The 22,887-nt window shown below is 36.9% G+C and overlaps 1 protein-coding gene across 10 annotated transcripts in view; it reads right to left on the bottom strand.

The window, feature by feature from the left end:
• The window catches only part of PKIB (cAMP-dependent protein kinase inhibitor beta), a 179,912-nt gene that overhangs the window by 67,813 nt on the left and 89,212 nt on the right, over positions 1 to 22,887 (bottom strand). For 6 of the 10 annotated variants that reach the window (XM_047857738.1, XM_047857735.1, XM_047857725.1 and 3 more), the window contains one exon: positions 17,957 to 18,054. The exons of the other annotated variants lie outside the window; for them this stretch is intronic. The gene's annotated coding sequence lies outside the window, so the exon portion shown is untranslated. The remainder of the gene's footprint in view (positions 1 to 17,956; positions 18,055 to 22,887) is intronic. 10 annotated transcript variants of the gene reach the window in all.

Below are 22,887 nucleotides of genomic sequence, written 5' to 3'. Positions count from 1 at the left end.
TCTAATTCCCTATAAATTGCTTCTTTCCAATTATTTAGGAATATGTTTAAGGTCTTAGTGTTCAGTGTACCTAAAATAAAAATGAGGTTTATGCTATTATTTTCATTCTTTAAAAGAGAATTTAAAATTTGATGATATAGGAGCACCCGGGTGGCTCAGTCGGTTGAGTGTCTGTCTTCAGCTCAGGTCATGATCTCGTGGTTTGTGGGTTTGAGCCCCACATTGGGCTCTGTGCTGACAGCTCAGAGCCTAGAGCCTGCTTCAGATTCTGTGTGTCCCTCTCTGCCTATCCCCCACTCGCACTCTGTCTCTTTCTCTCAAAAATAAACATTAAATTTTAAAAAATCATTACAAAATGTGATAATATAATGGCTACAACACGATAGTGTTTTAAATAACAGATTTACTAGATCTGTTATTTAATGGAGATAAACATTATCCTGGTCAGATTCTACTGGCACACACAATAGCTCAATAACCAACTGTTGTTTTTAGTTATAAACATTTGCAGATGTTAAATCTGAAGATTCCTAGTTAGCAAGAAAAAAAATCTAAGAATATTACATATCCGGGCAAACAAACCTCACAATACCATGAAAGACAAATTACCATCAGGGGTAGAAAAAAAAAAATACTAAAATAAGCACCTTCTTAGGTTTCTAAGTTTCAAAGCCCTATAGCTGGACAAAACATAAATAATTGTTTCTTTTTGAGTGTTTTATAGACAGAATCAAGCCCAAAAGGACTGTGTTCCTAAGAACTTTTTTATACAGGCTAACTTTTTAAAAATTAAGTTGCTTTTTTTAGCAATATAATTATTGTCTGTTTTCTCTAGTGATTTACATTTTTCCCATAATTTTCATCACAATTAGTAGTTGTATTATTTGCATGTTGGTTTGTCTGTCTTCTCTGCCAGACTATTACCTCCACCATGAAGGCAGCTACCATTTCCACTTTTGTTGCATGTCCTTAGGTCCCGGTAGGCCATCAACATATCTTTATCAAATACATGGTACTTATATATAAGAATTTAAAATTCCTGAGTGGAATGCAGGAAAGGAAACATGGAGACTAACAGTTATTTAAATTCTGACCATACTAGCAGTATAAACAAAAAAGTAAACTAACAGGAGCTATATTCTTTTTGTACGTGAGGAAAATGAATCTAAAATATTTAGATGTCAAATTTTCTCTTCCCAATACTAAAACTGCGAAAGAGTATAAATTTTTTTTAAAAAGTAACGTAATATATTCCATCAGGTTATGAGTAAATCAATACAGAAAAATTTAACAACTAATGATTAGGAATAAGGCTTACGTTTGTTTTTAGAGTTTGAGGATAGAATACGAAAATGTAGGTTACGTTCTTAAAATCTACAATCACACAATAATGCCAGTTGGTATTTCTATACCTTAAAATATACAACCTTAGCCTTGGTTAACAACACTGAGCATAGTAGAATTTCAATAAATATCTATTAATACAAATGCTATTCTAGAGGTAAATGGTAATTATTACGAGTTTGCCTTTAGAATATGAACTATGGAGGCACAGTTGAAAGACTGGAGGAAATGTCTAGAATGACAACTCTTACCTCCACCTTAAATGTTATTTGTGTACACATTTTTATGTTCAGAAAGTAGAGAGGTGGCAACAAGAAAAATATATCTTGTTAAGCACCTACTCTGTACCGTGCACTTTTCATACACATGATCTTATTCCAACATAATATTCTGAATTATCTCCATTTTTCTTTATGAAGAAACCACAGTTTAGAAAATTTAACTCGGAGCACCTGGATGGCTCAGTTGGTTAAGCCTCTCACTCTTGATTTTGGCTCAGATCATTATCTCATGATTCAAGAGATGGAGCCTCACTTGGGGCTCTGTGCTGACAGTGTGGAGCCTAATTGGGATTTTCTATCTCCCTCTCTCTCTGCCCCTTTGTTGCTCACATGCCTGCATTCTCTCTCTCTCTCTCTCTCTCTCTCTCTCTCTCTCTCTCTCAAGAAATAAATAAACATAAAAAAATTTTTCTGTAGACCTAGATTCCTTATCAGGTGACCCATGTATTCACATAACCAGGTCAGGCCAGGGAGTCACTTGGGCCTTACTATACTATACCTACTTCTCATGCCAAGGAAAAGTCCTGGGGACCTGCAGACACAATAAGACCACCTATTCTATTTGCCAACAGGAGAGTCAATACACTTGCTTTGACCCACAACACTCCCCCAGTAAGATGGGTTAGAAGTCTGATCCTACCAAGGGTGGTGGGGGGGGCTTGGTCAGCCAGACACAAATTACTAACCCAAAATGACTGGTGTCAATGCTGTTTGATGAATGTGCGGTTATAGGTATTGGCCCAGAGGCATCTGTCATATGAAAAAAGCAGGCACTTGTCATAGAGGGCCCAAGGACTCTTGATATACCATGCAGCAGCTTAGATTAGGAGCAGGAATACCGACTCAGTGACAAATACATGTGTGAGGAAAACATTTTATGTGTCTATACATCTGAGTTTTTATGACCCAGCTGGAGCTATGTTTCATGGGCTACTACTTGGAAAAAAGAAAGCACAGCAGTACTCCTTCAGAAGGGGGCTGCTAAGTAAGGTTGTCAATAAAAGGCCTGTAACCCTGTTAATTTTACCATCATTAACCCAGGAGATTCTAAATGGCAATGGGGCAACCGAATTGGCATCTGGATCCATGGGCGAGGCAGAGACCCAGGGACTGTGCTATATGTCAAGAAAAGTCACTACTGCCCATCCAACCACATCCCATCAAGTCTTCCACTCCTTCTACAAAGAAATAAGAAGTAGCCCCCTCTCATTTCAGTCACTTCAAGGAACTTGTTTCTAGCCCTGACGGAGACTATAGCCCAGCCTCTAAAGATCTCTTCTTGCTATGCATGTGGGGGAACCAACATGAGGAGATCAGTGGCCATGGAAGGCTAAAGAATTAGGTCCCCACAAACCTTTTAATGGAACAGAATGCCCCAGTCCTCCTACTGGGGTTTGGCTCAAGACCTCAATTATTGGGAAAAACTGCCTGGCCTGGTGGGGAAAAAAGTTCACCATTTTGTTGGAAGCCAAATGTGCCCAGGCCAAAGATTTTATAACTCAACCGCCCAGGAAACTCAATGGTGGGGGTCCCCAGATCACCTTGAGGCAGATCCCCACCCCTTGTCTAAAGAATGAATTTATTGCTATGAGATCACTAAGCAGATATTCTGGATTCAATGTTTTAGTTCAAGGGTTAGAAAAAGGTCTAACAATTTGCGTGTTTGGTTAAAACATGGACCAACGTTAAATGAAATCAAAAAGCCAGAACTGACTGCCTTGGTATAGAAGAAATGAATAAATGTTAAAGTGGCTTATTATGTATACATGCTTACCTACCCCAGGAGGGTGAAAAGGACACAACTGTCATTATGATGTGAGAAATAGATTTGTGAGGGAATCCCCAGGTTCCTTGAATAAATCTGTGGTCACTCTTTGTAGGTCAGAAATTACAGTGGGAATTGCTGCCATTAAACTGGCATCCCTAAATACAATGAGGAAAATTGGATGCCAGGGCCAAGTGGCAGCACTTAATCACCAAAGACAAAGCAGATGTGGTTACCATAATGGGCAGCAGAACCAAAACAATAATTAGAATAGCCTGACTTGCAAACAGAAACTGATGGCATTGGGTATTTGATCATGGTGTCTCTAGAAAATAGATGGGCAATTTAACACTTACTTGATCTGTACAAACCTAAGAATTCTAGGACTAGTGAGCAGAAGTCTCTCTTGAATCATTAAAATAGAGTCACAACCTCTCAATCAATTCCTCATCTTAACCTACTTTACATACCCAGAACCCTCTGAATGAAGGAGAGGCCACTACCTTTGAGAACCTGCTGTACTGACAAAAATTCATATTGTTGATCTTTCTCCCAGCCTACAAGCACCAGTGGCAGGCAGAGATGTTGTTTGGAGATTTGGCAGGCCCTGTTGGTGAATACAATGCAAACCTTGAGGCTTTTGGAAGAAAGCTTTACCTTCCTCTGCAGATACCTACTCTCCTTTTGAGAAACAACTTCCAGCTTACTATGGGCCTTAGAAAAAAATGAACACCTAACCATGGCCCACCAAATTATCATGAGACCTGAGCTTCTTATCATGAATTGGGTGCTGTCTGACCCAGCAAGTCATAAAGCTGGGCATGCATAGCAACACTCCAGTATCAACTGGAAGGGATATATATGAGATTAGGTTCAAGCAGGCCCTGAAGGTATAAATAAATTGCAGGGTGAAGTCACCCAAATGCTAATGGCCCTTACTCCTGCTACATTACCTAATCTCTACCCATCCACACCTACTGCCTCAAAAAGAGTTTCCTAAAGCTAGTTGATTGTAGAAGAGAAACTTTGGGCCTGGCTTACAGGTGCTTCTGTCTGATATACAGGTACCACTTGAAAGTGGTACGCTCCCTTTCTCATAGATCTTGGAAGTGCAATGGTGAAGGGAAATCCTCCCAGGAGGCAGAACATTGAAAATGATGCTAGGTGTCTATATTGCTTAGAGAGAGAAATGGCCAGAGGTATAAAACTGTCCTGGTACATAGGCTGTGGCAAATGATCTGACTGAATAGTCAGCAATTTAGAAAAAAAAATTATTAGAAAGTTGATGATAAGGAAATTAGGGGAAGAGATTATGTCAGTAGACCATTCTGAATGGGCAACATATGTGAAGATATTTGTGTTCATGTGTGTGTTAACCAAAAGCTGCCCCAGCAGAGGAAGATTTTAATAATCAAATGGATAGAATGACCCTTTTTGTGGATATTGTGCCTCTTTCCCTAGCCACTGCTGTCATTGCCCAATGGATTCATGAACAGTGGCCATGGTAGCAGAGGTGAAGATTATATATGGGCTCAGCAACATGAGATTGCACTCACTAGGCTGACTTGGCTATAGCCACTGCTGAGTGCTCAATCGGCCAGCAGCAGATACACACTGAGTTCCCAATATGGCACCATTCCCCAGACACTCTGCTAGCTATCTGCTTCCATCGTGGAAGGGGCAGTGCTTTCTTCTTACCACAAGAGATATTTTGGACATAGAACGTCTTTCCCTATGGGCAATATTTCTGCCCAAATTGCCATCCATGGATTTATAAAATGCTTTATCTGTTGTCATGATATTCCATGTAACAATGCTTCTGGTCAAGGAGTTCATAGCAAATGAAGACCAGCAATGCTCACTCACTGGTAATACCATATTCTCCAAAACCCTGAAGCAGATGGCATGACACAACAGTGGAATGGCCTTTGAAGACTCAGTCACAGGGCTAGTGAGGTGGCAGTACCAGGCTGGGCTCTGGCAATATCCTCCAAGAGGCTATATATGCTCTAAATCAACATCAAATTTATAATACTCTGTCTCCCACAGATAGGATTCATGAGTCCAAGAACCAAGGGTGGAAATGGGTGTGGCACCACTCACGATTACCCCTAGCAATCAACTTGCAATCTCGTTTGATAAATAATGCAGTTTCTCTAGACAATATTCACCATTATAAAGAAAATCTGTTAGAAAGAACCATGGATTTTCTTCTATTGAAAACAGTACTTGGAGAAACAATCACTGAAGCTTTGGAAATTCACGATAGCCATGTTAACCAAAAATAGTGAACATCAGCCTAAGACTTACTTCAAAATGTAAGGAATAGGAAACTTTAACAGAAAGCTGTTAAAAGTTAAGCCACAGACAAAAGACTCAATTTTCAATTTTCTCTCTAGTCCTTGGAGGTAGAGGTCCTGGTTTGACGTAGAGCATTCTCAAATAACATAAGTTGGCCAGATATTCCCTTAAATGATGATTACCAGGGAAAGGGCCAGTTCACACTTCATGTCATTTTAAGGAAATTAATTTCAGCAACTTCTGCACTATCTTCATTTCCATTTCAAGTAAGTGCAGCCAAAAACAACCACCTACTTGCTAATCCTCTCACTTTATACTCTCTTCTCTGGTACATGACCACTTTCTTAGGATAAATCCAAGGAGAGGAAGGAATAGTAACACCTCTATACTGTATGTTTTACTTAACTTAGGCCCATGTGAGTGGGTTCAACTGTGTGGAATTCAATCTGATCTGAAGGTTACTGCAAGCCTTAAAGAAAAAAATAGCAAGGTTCATTATGTCAAAGTTGCCTTCTAACCCATTAGAAATAAAGGACAGTTTAGTAATTAACATGCTTACGTTTTTCAGACTGTCAAAAGACAGTCACATGAGTCTATACTAAGCACTATCAAAGTCAGCATCTATAAAGACCTGCCTGACTCCCTACGCCAGCTTCCCTCCAGGCCACACAACTCTCAAAGTGAAGATGTCACAAGTTCTCTTTTCTCTGAGGCCTCCCCTCTCCACCCCTCATCCCCCATAACAGAGTCTTTAATGCCCTGGATGGTACCCCACTGCCTCCAAAATGGTCCTCTGTACTAGTCAATCCAGTTTTCCCAGGGCCTGAATTTCAGGCCCCAGTCCCAGCCCTAACCCTGGGGCCCCACTATCTGTGATCAGACCTCTCTGTTTATCTGCCTGGATATCGCCTGCTTCCAGACTCTGTGTCACCATGGCACGCCCACCTGCTGGGACACCATCTGCTGCACCTTGCTGGTCTTCCCGGACTCCGACCCCCTGCCTGTCTGGACAGCCTCCTGTAGCTGTCATCATCCTCCCTAGATAAGAAGCCCACTAGCTCGACTGGACTTTCTCCCAACAACTGAAACAAATTCCAATTAGCTTCTTTCACTCTGATAGGCATGTCTGTCCTGTCTTTAAAAAACAAACTGATCCATCCCTCTACCAACAAGCTCTTATTCTGATGTTAGGCTGCTCTGTGCCCTACAAAATATTTCAATTTAACAGATTTCAAGCTTAATTAAAAGAGATTGCACGTTTTTTAAATTTTTTTCAACGTTATTTTTTATTTATTTTTGGGACAGAGAGAGACAGAGCATGAACGGGGGAGGGGCAGAGAGAGAGGGAGACACAGAACCGGAAACAGGCTAGATTGCACGTTTTTTAAACAAAGAGTTGTGTGTGTGATAAGCTTAAAAAGATAGAAGCCATGTACAAATCTATACTAAAGAAACCTGACAGTATTTTCACTAATACTACAGTGGTGAAAAGCAACCATCAAATTCAGCTTTCCAAACAGCTTGCTATCACATTTATAAAGACAGAAAACGAAAAATGAAATACGTGACATTAACCCTTAGAAGGTAAACAAAATGTCTACACAATACAAAAAATAAGTTATAGAGGTTGTCACAGTCTATACAATTATGAGATGGATAGATATTTTGCCTAGATTTTAAAGCAATTCTTCAGTTTATGCTTTAATTTAAAGCAAATGACAGGGGCACCTGGCTGGCTCAGTGGGTGGAGTGTGTCACTCTTGATCTCAGGGTTGTGGGTTCGAGCCCCACATTAGGTGTAAAGATTACCTAAAAATAAAATCTTTAAAAGTTTAAAAATGACAAAAAAAATGATCAACATTAGACCACATAGCCACTAATACTCTCTGTAGAAACAATGTTGTCAATAGTACAAGTTGAATGAGTTAAAGGTGTGTTGAAAACAAAGGCAAGAAACAAAAACTTAGAATAATACAATCTTCAAATTGGAGATACTCTTATAGAAATCAAACCCAGTGAAGTCTGACCACATGAAAATTGTACTAAACAGTCATACAGGCATTAAGAAATTTATAAATACCAATTAACTTAATCTTCTTAATAACCCTCTAGGATAGGTACTATTTTATAGATGAGAACCCTGAAACACAGAGAGGTTAAGTAACTTGTCCCAGAACAAACAGCTAATAAATGGCACAAGCAGGACTGAAATTTGGCAGCCAAGGATTTGATCCACTGCACGTGTTCTCTCTCTGAATGACTTACTAAGACTTACACAGCTAGATCACGGCAAAGCAAGGTATCGAACAGAGATTTCACTTCCGATGTTTAGTGATCTTTCCATCAAATCTTTTGTGTTGTTTCAATGTTTACCTAGTGTCCGAGAGACATGAAATCATATATGGTGGGCTAGTACATTGCCACAAACAAAACAGCCAAAGAATATTATAAAGTACTGCTGAAATTACAATTGATGTGATGTGATTAAGCTATGATATGTGTTTAAGTACTAAGAACAGACTCTTCAAACTAACATATAGAATAATTATAAATCAAGTGGCTCATGTTAGGGGGCCCCTTGGCAGTCAGCTCACACAGTTGAGCCATGTTCCACATAATATACAAATAGCATATAACCACAAACCAGACTAAACCAAAGAGGAGCCTTCATAGGTGGGCAATGTGGGTATGACTGAGGGATATTGTCCTTTTAGCCACCCTGCAGCAGCCATGCCCACACATAAGGAACTGTTATACCCTGAAGACTTTAATAACAATCAGCGGCTAAAATATTCATGAAGTCTTTCAACAATGGGAAGATATGTCATCTGAGACAAATAATAATTACCATCTCCTGTGCAGCTTTTGGACAATGATTTCACCTTTTCAAAAGTTATACCCATGACCTTTTAGGGTTGTGTTTTAAAACAACCATAAGCACTTCCCTACCAATGGATTTTTTATTTTTTATGACTATAGTTATAGTTTCTATGCTATTTACAAGACAGTATAATAGACTGATGTGAAATTAATAAAAAATAGGATACGTTCTCAAACACCTGTAAATGAGAATTTTTCAGGCTGAACTTATTTGTAAAACAATCAAATTACCATAATCTTATGAAGAATCTACTCAGGTGAAACTTGATACTTAAAACATGATAAATCTTCACTTTCAGAATGGCATTTAACTTATATAGAGTACATTAGTACTTAAATTTATTTCCAGCAGGTAGTTAATAGGTTTTATTTATCTTATAATTGTATAAAATATCTTGGAAAAACAAAAACAAATTTAAAACAAGTAAAATTTAAAAACTATTTTCAAGCCTTTAACCCAAGGAGCTATATTAGTTTAGAAGTTTAAAATGAAATAATGAATTACTTGTCCTAACTCCATGTACTATAAATGATCTAATTTGGTACCAGTTTACTATGAAAAACACCTGAGATTAAGCCTGCTTAAAGGAAACTGCAGACCTTAGTTGGAACTGAAAACCCTTGGCTAGTTGGGGAGTTAGTTCTGTCTCCTCCACAATCTTGGCACACCCAAACCTTGCAGAAACAGACATGTCATGTTCATTAACTCGCCAGCTGTTAACGAGAAAACTATAGGGCAAAGCAAAGCTGACAAGTAACTGGAAAATAAATGACCTCTGATCACCAGTGAAACCTTATTTACCTGGCCACATTCTACTACCTATTGGGACAAAAGGAACAGAGTGCTAATCCAGTGGAAAGAAGCAATAATTAGGGTTACTTGGGCCATCATAGAAAAACATGATGGATTAAAGCCATAGTGTAATCAGCTATTCTAAAGGCAGGATATCAGGCATTTTCCTGATGAAGTGGCCCTAAATCCGTTATCTTCTATCTTTTTTAAACATAACAAACAACCTGATGAAAAGAACAATGGATTGGCAAGCTTTGTCTATTTTACCCCACACAATTGTTTCAGATTTGGGCTGGGTATTTCGAGGCCTTCCATTAACCAGCTGTGTAACCCAGAAAGTCATTTCACCTCTCACAGCATTGTTTTTTGTTGTTTTTATTTATTTTTTTTGTTTTGTTTTTCATTTGCAAGTTAATTCTTCATTGTGATTTGCCTGGGAAAGTCCTAGTTTATTTACATTTTCCTGACTTCCCATCCAGCTTAGTTTTTGTCATTTTCAAAAGGTCTCAGTGTTGACAACATAGTAAGACGTAAGTTAGTATGATGCTTTCTCCTAACTCATCCAGCAATAACATCCTGTCATCCATGAGCCTGATTTAGAAGTAAGGGAGGCCACTAGATATGAATAGCAGATGTCTTATCAAGGAAAATAAAAATTTCACCACGGAGGACAGAGATAGAATTATATGTAACTACAAAGATGTCAAAAACAGTGTTGTGAAAAGCAGTGTGAAGTTAGTTTTGTAAATTTTAAAAACACAAACCAGGACTAAATATTGAAGTGGTTGCATAAATATGTGAGTAAAAGTATAAAATGGATTGGAACAATAGACACTAATACATAGATGCTTCTGAAAGGAGGTTTAATGAATTATAGCTTTTTATTTCTTTAAAAAGAAAGATGAAGCAAATATAAAATAAAATGATAATTCTGAGAGATAGGAGTTGATTTTATTCTTTGTTGATTTTATTCTCTGCCTTGTTTAAATGTCTCAATATAGAAATTACAGAACATGCACTACTGAAACAAAAGAAGACGGAGCTAATCAAAGCCAGGCCTGGAAAAGTAAACATATAGAAATGGCTTGGTAATTGCAGCTGGTAAGCATAACCTGCAGTCAACCAGTCTGCTGAGCTGGTGTTACAGGCAATCACTAATTGCTTTATTGGTTCCTGTTGGCATAACCTGGCTCTAGTGCAACCACCTGAAGTTCCTCCGGCCTTCTTATGGTTGAATCGAACTATTCAATGGTTGATACCAACTACATGACTGAAACACAGGAACTGATTGCAACACAGGTACTTAGTGACAAACAAAGCCCCAGCGACTTTCAAAGTCATCCAACATGCATAAGCAGGCTCTCTTTGAACAGGTCATAGCACATTTTCCAAGATCCTTTTTGATTTAACTGGCATAGGTTGACAATATAGGTCCCTCAGCATAATTCAAAGAGCTAGAGACTGAGCTAAAAAAGGAATCTTTCTAGCTTCTAAGAAGAGATAAATACTAAGCAAATGCTAACAAAATGGAACAACTGACCCAATGTGTTTTGTAATGTTGTATGTGCTTATTATTGCTCACTGCACATTTCAGAAAGATTTTGTTTTTATAAATCCCAGGATAGGGCAAGAGGGACTTTCTACAACAGTGGGAATCATTTTTGCTTGCTGGATGGTTTAAGGCAGTCCAAGTGTTCCCAGGATAAGACTCTAGGTCCCCATTATAACACTACCAGTTACCAACTGTCCTATCATAGGCTAAACATTTTTAATCTGTTGACTTATACTCATTTTATTCAATTCTCAGTGCAGTCCTAGGAGACATATGCTATTACTATCCCCATTTCTCTGATGTTGGAATGAGGGCTTGCAGATGGGAAATTTGGCCAAGGTCTAGGAGTTAATTGCAAAGCTGGTGGGCCTGATTTCAAAGCAGCCATAGAGTCTCTCACTGTATTGTCTTCAGGGGAGCCCCTACTGTATCAACGATCTCAATAACAGATCATAGAACTCTTATCCTCAGAGAGAAGTTAACTACCGGGGCGCCTGGGTGGCTCAGTAGGTTAAGTGGCCAACTTCGGCTCAGGTCATGATCTCACGGTCAGTGAGTTCAAGCCCCGCGTCGGGCTCTGTGCTGACAGCTCAGAGCCTGGAGCCTGTCTCAGATTCTGTGTCTCCCTCTCTCTGACCCTCCCCTGTTCATGCTCTGTCTCTCTCTGTCTCAAAAATAAATAAACGTTAAAAAAAATTTTTTTTTAAAAAAGAAGTTAACTGCCAACCCTCCGTCCCCAGGCTCTTACCATCCCATAAATTAATTCCTTGTGCCACATTCTTTCCTAATGGTACCAATCTTCTGAAACCATTTCAATTACCAGAAATAGCTTATTACCATTTCAGGTAGCTATTTCTTTGATTAAATAAAAACAGGTCTTCCTCTGATTCCCATCCACTCAACCTATTCCTTCTTAATCATATAGAACAGATGATATTCCTCACGTAATTGAAGAAAGTTAGCATGTCATCCACAGGACCTCCCCAAACTACTAAATGTCAGCCGCTCCTTATATGGCTCTCTTTAGGGTCTCCTCAGATTCTGGCAGTTCACAAACCCTGGAGAATTGCAAAGTGTCTTCAGCTCTGTATCCTCAGTGCTCACAACAGTGCCTGGCACAGGCTAAATGGGGTAAGTGCTCAATAAATAATTAATGAGAAAATGAGTTTTGCAAACTCTACAAACAATAAAAGACTAGTATTTTGATCACTAACAATTAGTGCTTTCCTCCCCTTTACAGGGGTGTCTGTTTGTTCTGCTCTTTTGTTTGTTGTTTATTTGTTTTGTTGCCCATTTTTCTCTCCAGAACTGACTGCTTCACAAACAGTTTTCTAACAATCTGCAAAGATGACAGTCCGGCTAGCATGAAATCAACAAGATTGATTTCTTTATCTTTAGGGTTGTACTTGTTCAGTTTTGTTACTCTTATTTAACACAAAATGGCTAAGCCTCTCTTTTGCTTTTATTATGGGAAGAGAATATTATAGGGGTACCTGAGTGGCTCAGGAGGTTAAAGCGTCTGACTTCAGCTCAGGTCATGATCTCACAATTTGTGAGTTCAAGCCCCACACAGTGCTGTCTGCTGTCAGCGCAGAGCCTGCTTCAGATCCTCTGTCGTCACCCTCTCTCTCTGCCCCTCTCCCACTTGTGCTCTCTTTCTGTCTTTCTCAAAATAAATAAATAAACTCTTTAAAAAAAAGAAAGAAAACATTCTATACATTCCTTTTGGCTATCTCCAGGCCTTTTTCTGAGGATGGTCAACAATATATACATACTAAGTGTATATGAACAAAAAAATGTATGTTTTAATCAATATTTTTTTAGCAGGGGTATTAGAGCTAGGGACTAAGCTGTATTAATCTTTTTTTTTTCTTTCTATTTCTTTTTTCTTTTAAGATTCAGACATTTCTAGGCATGCATCATGAGCCAGCAGGAGAAATCTGCCAAGGACATAACTTCATAAGTACCTAAAATTTTTTATAGGAAGGACACTGATAATGGCTGTTAGCCAATCCCCAGCACCAAGACCTCTAAGACAAAAAGCCACCTATTAATAGTTCTGGCCCATGCATAAGAGAAGGAGAAAACTCTTTAGAGTTGGTAGATAAAAAGAGTTAAAAAAGCAAACCTGATCCAAGAGCAATGGTCAAGTTAGAAAGAAGGGGAAAGGTGGATGAATGCAGAACATTGGGCAATTTGACCCTGGAGTCAAAAGGCCACCACAGATGGAGAAGAGGCAGAGGTTGGGGGGGGGGGAGGGTCCAAGTCAGTTGAGGGACCACCATGGAAAGGCATGCAGCAGGGGCAGTGACCTCAGGAGGAATAGCAGTGGCCAAGAATCAACACATTGACCAAAGACACTGAGAAGGACTGAATGAGAACAGAAAAAAGATTAGGAGGTTCATGGGTCTGCTGGTTACTCTTTCTCATGAGATATTTGGGGCTCAGAGTTTAGCAACTTTTCTAATAGGGTCCAAGATAGAATATTACTGTTTTGTTAGTGTTAATGTGAATTGTCATAGTGCAAGCTGATATTACCTGGGATATTTAAAATAAAATCAAACTTTTTTCCTTTATTTCTTTGTCCATTGATGACAATGAATTTTGCTTTCCCACTTGTTCTAGGGCTCCAGCATTGAAGGAGCGAAGCTACTCTAGAGGGAGATGAAGAAAACAACCTTTCTTGTACTATGCTCTACAATAAAACAGGAAATACTTCTCTCCAAATTTGATCATCATGACATTCCTCTGCAATTATCCACTATGACATAATCCAAGACAGGAAACTGGAATGATTTCATTTTTATTAGAGATAACATTTTAACTCATTATACAAATTCAAACATTACTCAATCATATTGTCAATAACTTCTATTGAAATGAAATGTTTTGGAATATGTAAGAATTATAAAACTGTCTACCTGAAATTCCTTACTTTCTTGGATAGTTTAACTCAAATTTCATTGACCTTTTTAGGTGGAATAATCCTAATTTCTCTGTCACTATTTGGTCATTTCTAGAGTCCAATCTTTATTTTTAGCTAAGACATACTATATATTCACTCTACAAAATGTCTGTAATGCTTTGTGCCTACAGCAGGTGCAATACCAAATGACTACTATGCCAGAATGGGCTCTGCTTTATTAAGCCTTCAGAGAGCGGTGTATTTGGAATATTAGTCAGAACTTGCTGATTTATTAATTCCCAAAAAATCAATAAAAAATAATTTTCAAATTTTACATTATTAGGCATGCTGCTTGAATCTTTTTTCTCCTTATATGTACAGAAGTTTTAATATGTTCATTTTCAATTCTATAAAGCTTCAATTATGGTTTCTGCCCTTGATGTCATATTAGACAAGATTATAAAAGTATTCACCAATCCATTTTCTTCTAGTCATGTCTCACTGTTCTTTCTTCTTTAATTTGATAGATATTTGTATCTTGTGTGAATAGAAGATCCAAATTTACAGGATTTCCTAACATTAACCAATTATTGGAATTGTGTTCATGTAATAGTCAGTATTTTCTCCCCTAACATGAAATGCTGTCTTTATTATACATTACCTTTATGTGCTTAAATTTCTTTGGGGAATTTTCAAGCTGACTTAGTTCCTCTAAGTCTCTGTTTTAGTAAAATTACTATATCATCTTAGTAATGGTAACTTTATAATATTTTTTAATACTTGGAAATAAAATTCCTTCCTTATTATTCTTTCTCAAAAATGTGCTTTCCCAGGCTGCCCCTTCTTTCACATGAATTTTAATAATCATTTTGCCAACATATTCCTAAAAATCTGTTTTTATTTTGTTTTCATTTTATTTTATTTACTTATTTATTTTTGAGACAGTGTGTGAGCAGGGGAGGGACAGAGAGAGAGGGAGACAGAGAATCTGCAGCAGGCTCCACGTTGTCAGTGTGTGGGGCTTGAAGTCAGGAACTGTGAGCTCATGACCAGAGCAGAAGTAGGACACTCAATGGACTGAGCCATTCAGGCACCCCAAAATCTGTGTTTTTAAGTGGAATTGCATTGACTTTATAAATTTTGGGGGGGAAGCCAACACCATTACAACATTTGCTATTCTCATCCAGGAATACGGTATAAATCTCCATTACGGCTAATCTTATTTTGTGTTTCTCAATAAAATATTATTGTCTTCATTTAAGCCTTACACATTTAAGCCTTAATTTCTTACACAGTTTACTCATAGATATACAATATTTTATTGCTATTATAAATGAGATTTCCTCATCACGTTTTAGCTGTTATCGAAAAGTCAATGGATTTATTCACATTTATCTTTTGTATGGCAAGTTAACAGTTTCTTATTCTAATAGTTCTTCAGTTAATTTTCTGGTATTTTTCATAAAAAATATAATCATTTTTAAGTGAAAAAGATGTCACCTCTTTTCTAATAATTAAAACCTTTGAGAATCAGCATACCATATAATTTGACATTAAAGACACATGAGTTAAACTGCTTGAGTTCTAATCACTAATTAGCTGTGTGACCTTGGCCAAGTTACTTAGTTTCTCTGGGCCTCAGCTTCTTGATTTATAAAATGAAGATGATAATAGTTCGTATCCTAGGATTGTGGTGAAAATTAAATGAGTTAATATTTGTAAAGTATTTAGAACAGTTTCTAGCATATATAATTAAAGTTTTAAAAATGTTAGTCTTTTAAAAAATTTGTTGTATTGGCTAGAATTTATAGAATGATGTTAATTATAAATGATGAAATTGAGCACCCAGTAAGCCTCTAACATTTTGTTTTCTTGAAATTGCTTTTTCACAGTTTAATAATATCTCCCTATTCCTAAGTTACTCTGTTGTATATATGTGTTTTTTCTTAAGAGAAACAGAGTTGCATTTTAACAAATGTTATTTGGAATTCTATTAAGAAATAAGAAGTAGGAGTTTTATTCTTTAGTCTATTACTGTAAAATTATTTTAATAAATTTCCCAATATTGAACCACTTGTACATTCCTAGAATAAACATCATTTATTGTATTATTCTATTTTGTTGATTCCTACATTCCTATGTCCAGTATTTCAATGAATTTCTGTGATTCTTTTTTGTCTTACTTTTACTAGTGTTTGGGGGGGGATTTAGAGTTATGCTTTTTTTATTAAATGAATCAGAAAAGTGTTCATCTCTTTTGTAGAGTTCATAGAATATGAGATAAAGTGTTCGGGAAAAATGTGTATTTTCGACCACCGATTATAAATACCTGATGAAAACAAGATACTTTACTCATCTAAACAGAATATTTTAGCTCCTGCCAAATCTTGCTATCCAAGCTGGTCAAGAGCATAGGCTTAAACATCAGACAAAATTAGGCTCAAATCCTAACTTCACCACCCACTGGCTAAATGTGTGCACTTGGCAAGGTGCATTTTTATCACAGAGAAAAACATTCTTTCCTTACCTTCCTCACATGGAGTTTTTGTGAGGATTACAGAAGATTATCTTTATAAATCACTATATACTCCACCTACAATAAAGACTCAATAAATTATTTTGTTAGTCTTAATTTTCCTTAAATACAAAATTAATGTTTACAATTTTACTTGCTATTTTTTCTTAGTATGGAGATTTTGTTTATTTATAGGGAAAGATAAGTGCTTTTGATAAAACTATTGGTATGAAATTGTTTCATAATAAAAGGTATATTTCAATTAAGACGTGTTACTCTCTGCAGTCATAAATTTAAAAGTTGACATGAAAGTAAAAATGCTCCAATAACACATGAAAATGAACGTATTGCCACTGTCTCCATGAAACTACTGTGGGTCATTAAAAAAAGTTGTACTGGTTTTGAGAAAACCAGGCAACGAGCCTAAACCAAATTTAATGTCTTCCACTCTTTCCTGTTCCCTTGGAGCTTTTTGTTCTCATGGGAATCTGAGAGTGGGAGGAGAATGTTAGAACCTTCACACAGGCTGACGCTTACTCCATGTTTTCTGATCTGCCATCTGAAGTGCAAGGGTGGGGGCAGGCCTCTCTCTTTGGCTGGGAGAACACAGCACTAAAACAGTGAAGTGGCCTCAAATATAAGTCCTACCAATGTAATAGAATTTTCGTGAAATATTAAGATTGCAACGTGAATGTAGCCTCATTTTTAAAGGACACAATAGGTGAATAAAAGCATACACAGATATAAATATATGTGATATATATTCTATATATACATATGAGTATATACAGAGATCTGTATATATTCATATTCACCTACACAAATGGGTATCATGTATATATATGTGTATATACATATATAATTATTATCATATATACGTTATTTGTAAATATGAAATACATGGTATATATGGATATATAGACACATATCACCGGCACAAAGAAATCTGTTTCTCAAAAAAGAGTATTTCACATTTTTTCCACCAATCAGTATCATCAAGAAATATTTACTTGGGGGCACCTGGGTGGCTCAGTCAGTTAAGCATCTGGCTCTTGGCTCAGCTCAGGTCATGATCTCACAGTTAGTGAGTTCGAGCCCTGTGTCAGGCTCTGCCTTTCTTTCTCCCTCTACCCCTCCTGCACACACTCTCTCTCAAAATAAATAAATAAACTTTAAAAAAAAGAAATATTTGCTTGTATTTACTATGGTCTCTGAGGAGATTAGAATTGACCTGATAGACCTAGTGAGTTTCTCTTCTGTTTTAAAGACCATAAATTTTAAACATTATTTTGGTAAGCTGACTTCCTCTGCTAAGAACAACTTAAACAAGCACAACTAAGAATGTAAATATCAAGCTAGGCTCAGCCTCTGTACTAATCACTGGTCTCCGGCAAACACAAGATGAAAATGTCAATCTCGAATTCTCAGCATGCGTTATTTGCTATTAATCTGACATTAACAATAGATTCTACCAAGCTTCGATTAAACTGTATTGACTTTTTTTTCTAAAATAAAGACTACCACTGCACCTTTTCTTTGCTGTCCTCTGGCTTTATAGCAACAAAGATATTTTTAGGGACATCCTCAATAGCAGGATCAATGGATCAAAAGTGTACCTACTTCTATCTTTTCTTCCCTGTGTGGCCTCAATAACTTGATGGTTTCCAGCTTCCCCCAGATTTCTCTTGATCAAGTGCCTTTCAGTATACCCGTGACCCCTGAAGGAAACAAAGGGGGAAAAAGATTTATTAAGATTAACATCTCTCATTCCTTGTCTATTTTGGAAAAGAACACATGGTTCCTTCGGCAATAACATTGTCTAACTTAACAACAAAATGCTGCACAGTTTTAAAACAACATTCATTGTTATTTTTCCATTCCTCATCCTGATTTTTTTTAATACTCTTCTGATTTATAGCAGGAACAGGATAAATTTCCTTGAGTAAGCAGCTCAATACTCCCTTATAAATGAGGAGTGTGTTTCTTATTATTATTTGGTTCACTGTTCAAACTCATCAGTTGTGTTCTGAGCAATCTTTCTTCAGTTTTGCTTCTAAGACTGTGTAACGTGAGCAGTCACACACATTCTTACTGAATAGTGAAATCACCTATATAGCAAGATATATACTTTTCTTCAGCTCTCCAAATTTCCAATGAAAATAGATTCACTAGATGAGTGACAACCTTTCTTAAATGTGTGATTTTAAAAGCACCAAATCCCTGCAGCAATCCATATTTGAATTCCAACGCCAAGAAGCAAAGACATTGTTTTCCCCATAATATTTGGAATTATGGAAGATAAAATGAACCCAGTAAAATTTAGTCTACACCTAATGCCTCCATATCAAGAAGTAGCTTGAAAATTTGCTGTGAATAGGCATCTGATCCACTTGCTAGGTTTTCCTATTCACACTCTTTTAAGTATTTACATATCAAAAGCCCCTATTTTAAAACTAATTGTACAGAAAACAAATTGGTTATTTTCACTTCTACATATATTCCTGACAGAGGTGGCTGAACCCAGGTCCCCTTTCACTGGGGCCATCTACATATTTGAGCATGTGGTAAATGTTTTGTTGTCCTAGATGAGAGCACCATGTTTCATGTTAGGGAGATTACCTGTTCCTTTTTCTACAAAGTGTGGGGCCAGTATTGTCAATATTCCTATGTTTATATGTGCTGTCTAACTTTACGAGGGTTATTCAGAGCAGGAAAGAGTCCAGAGCTGTCTGCTGTTTTCTTCTCACCCCTCTTCCCCATAAACCACCAAACTCTGTCTATTTCAGGCTCAGAATGTTCCTCAGCTCACTCTTCCAATTCCATTACCATATGCCCACATCTTCCTCCACCCCATCAGTTCTTTCAGATGTTACAACATCGCTCAGTAGGCTCCCTGGTTCTACGCAAGCCTTTTCCAGTCCATATTCCACACACCATTCATGTTGGGACACTAACTGAACTTTTAATTTGTATAAAACCCAAGAATTATACATAGCGGAAATGTTTAACCATTATTCTCAAATGAAGTAACTTGTTCCCCAAATGCCAACAGCATTATGCTAGCCATCTTTTAAGGTAGTTTTCAAATAATTTCATTACTCTTCTTTTTCCTTTGCTTCTCATATTTCCTCACAGCTTACAAGTAATCCAGCACAAGAAAGTCCAAGGGCATTGTAATAAAGGGCAGAAACAGTGATCTTAGTTCTAGTTCCAGTTCATCCAGTTCATCCATTTATCACCTGTTGACTTTGAGGAGTCATCTCCTTTCTTGTTAGGTAAATGGCAGAGCTTTGTTTATCAAATGGGGATGGAAATATTTATCTTGCTTATCTCTATAGGCTGTTCTGGGAATCAAGGGTGATCACATACAATAAAATACCAAATATGCAATACTATTATTACCCTCCCCGAAGAACTGCAACAATAAAAAATGTGCTTCTTGTGTGTTAACTCTAGATTCAGATTGGGATCCTAGAAAAGGTAGCTGTGATCACACTTTTAAGTCTTGCAGCTTCCTTCTGGGACTATGATGCTCTAAAGGGTTTTGTTTGGGCTTCCAAAGTGGGGGAAAATACCAAAGGAATCATACTCTAACATATTTGGATTTCTAAGACGTGCTGAATCTAAAGAGGAAAGAAAAGGAAAAGGGGCTCAAAACCGTGACAAATTTTAATTGGCTAAAACTACCATAACTGAAATAATCCAACTGTCATTTATGGCACAAATGTTAGTGCAGTCTCCTAAAAACTCAGATAATTACTCCATACATTACTGGACACTTTCAGATACGAAATATGTGCCTATTCTCTATCATTCTGTTGTAGGTTTTAACTGGAGAATGTGGAGTGTGTATAACAGGATGACTTTGTTTTGCTTCTAAAGAGAAAATACAAAATATCAACCCAAATATCATTTCATATATAAACAGCATCGTAGCCTCAGTTCAAGGAAGTGTATATTTTAGACTTAAAAAAAGGATGGGGGGATATATTTGAACTCATGCATCTAAACAAACTAAAGAAAGTGTAGAAATTAAGTAAAGCAAGAGAAGGGCAGAGTGATAGGAATAAAGACCACAGCTATATTTTCTTAAAATTGGGTGAAATGAATGTTAATCAGAGTTCACAAAGTCTAAATTCTCCTTTGAGTTGCATAGATACAACCAAGTAAATAAAATAACTCTCAGTGAAGTATAATTGTATTTGAAATTATTGTCACATATTAAGAAGGATCTGGAAGTTTGTTTGTTTATTCATTTAGATGCTCAAAATCAATACTTACTGAGTACCTTCCATACATGAGACTTTGCACAAGATGTGATAAGATGTACTGGTTTGAACCTGTTGGCCATATTGGGCTAGAAACAAATGCCAAAAGAATTGTACCAACAGCCCACATGGAAACCACCCTGCTCCTCTGCCTACAATGTACATCATCTTTTGCTCTCAATTAGCAGTATCTAGGCCATCCTTAAGGGATCCCAACTCAAATGCTGCTTCCCTTGTAAAGCTCTTTGGAATTGCTCCAGTTTGAGACTAATCATAATCCCTGCCACTAAATCACTTTGTTCATAACTCTCCGATGCACTAATCATGGCAGCTATGCCTTACGGCTCTGTGTGTAACAATCTTCCTTAGCAGCCTGTGAACATCTTGAACGGCAATGTTTTATTCATCCATCCATGGGACTTAGCACGACATACTGTAAGTACTCAGGTAGTGATTACTGAATAGAAAGTTCATACATCTTTACTTGCAGGAGCAAAAGATGTATCATAACTTTAAAACCAAGATTTGCAAATGTTTTATGTTCACTTTTGCTCTATGCGTTTCTTTAAAAAATGAATTTATGCCATGAATTTATACTTTGGTGGAAATATGGAAAACTCATGTATTCATCTATAAAAGTCTTCACAGTAAAATTAGCATTATTCTATTCAAATTCTTCTATGTGTTCTTGTTTCTTTCTCGTTAACTCAACCTATTCTCTCCTATTTTTCCTACTATATATGCTTGATTTCTATGACAGTTTTTAAACCAACTAGCCAAATCCTTGACAACTACTATATTTTCAAAAGTTTTGGTAGCTATTGCACATACATAAAATTGTAAATAACCTGTTTCATTCATTCAGTCAGTCAGTCAGTCAGAAAACAGTGTTGTCTACCACAAGGTAGACACCATGGAGGAAACACAGACCGTTTCAGGAGACAGAAGATTACAGCTAGAGTAGTTGATAAGAAATACATATAAATGACCAAAATCAAAATTCAACCTAAATGTCACATTTCTACTTTATCTGAAATTATTAATTAAAAAATTTTTGAATGAAATCTTAGTAGCCGAAAAATGAATTAAGAGGAACTGATGAAAATGACAAAGAATCAGATATATTCATGTTTCCCATGCAGTTAATACAAATAGTTAAACAGCCAGCTGTCTTCTTAGATTCAAGTCAATATCGTAAACATGTGTAATAGGCAAAGTAAAAACAAGTTTTCTAATTAAAAATGTAATGCCAGCATTGTATAACTGCCTTTATTATAGGAATTTGGCAAACTTGACCAACTTTGTCCTAAAAATATTGACAAACTTTGCTCCCATAATTCCACTGTCAAATTCCCTTGACCTGTCAGGTCCTCTGGATAATTCTCTTTTTACTTTGCTGTTGGTGTTGCTGCTGCTGCTGGGACAGAAATGAGACAAAGAGGTTTTAACATTTAATAAACACGTGTTCTGTGTCATGAGCCTTGCTAGACACTTAGCATTTTCCTCCATTTAATCATCACAATTAATCTACTACATAGCAGACTTTTTTCAAAGCTCAGAGATGGTGAGATACCTCCCTAAGGTCACATACCTAATACGTCACAGAGACAGAATTCAAATTCAGATCTGACTCTAAAGCCTATGATTAATCCACTATGCATCATGATGCCTCACAATATTCTTGAGACTACTGACCTAGCTTCTATATATAACTTTTTCCCTATATTATTTTTCTTTTATGACTAAACAATAGTTATTGTTTTGCTTCAAAGCTCTAGGAAATACCAATTTTTTGGAGGATTGATTCAAAAATAATTCACTTATTCATTTCCTCTCATTTTTCTTTTAACCACTTCCCATTCCTGCATATCTCATACCAAAGAGAAACAACTTTAATGCTAACTGCTGCTGAATTTATTTTTCATGTTCACAGAATTTAGGTGGATGGAAAGAAGCATAATTTAAAAAGCCCCCTGCTATAGAGTATAGGCCCAAAGAATAAAATAAAATAGGCAAACTTAGTTTGCACTCTCTTGCATTATATCATTAAAACCCAAAACAAGTCTGTTGTGAATACTGACTGGGTTGTCCTCATGAAATAATATGGTACTTAAAGAATTCTGTAATGACTGAGAGCACAGATTCTAAAGACATACTTTCTGATTATAAATCTGTACTGTGTACATTTGATCTCATTACTTAATCTTTCTGGGCAGGCCTAGATTTCCCCAAATGTAAAATATCCTTAATAATAGCACCTATCACATACAGTTGTTGCGAGGG

The sequence above is a fragment of the Prionailurus viverrinus genome, chromosome B2, assembly GCF_022837055.1.
Source record: "Prionailurus viverrinus isolate Anna chromosome B2, UM_Priviv_1.0, whole genome shotgun sequence".
In the NCBI taxonomy this organism is placed as follows: domain Eukaryota; kingdom Metazoa; phylum Chordata; class Mammalia; order Carnivora; family Felidae; genus Prionailurus; species Prionailurus viverrinus.
Note: the sequence above shows the minus strand (reverse complement) of the source record. Positions and strands in the feature narration are given on the sequence as shown.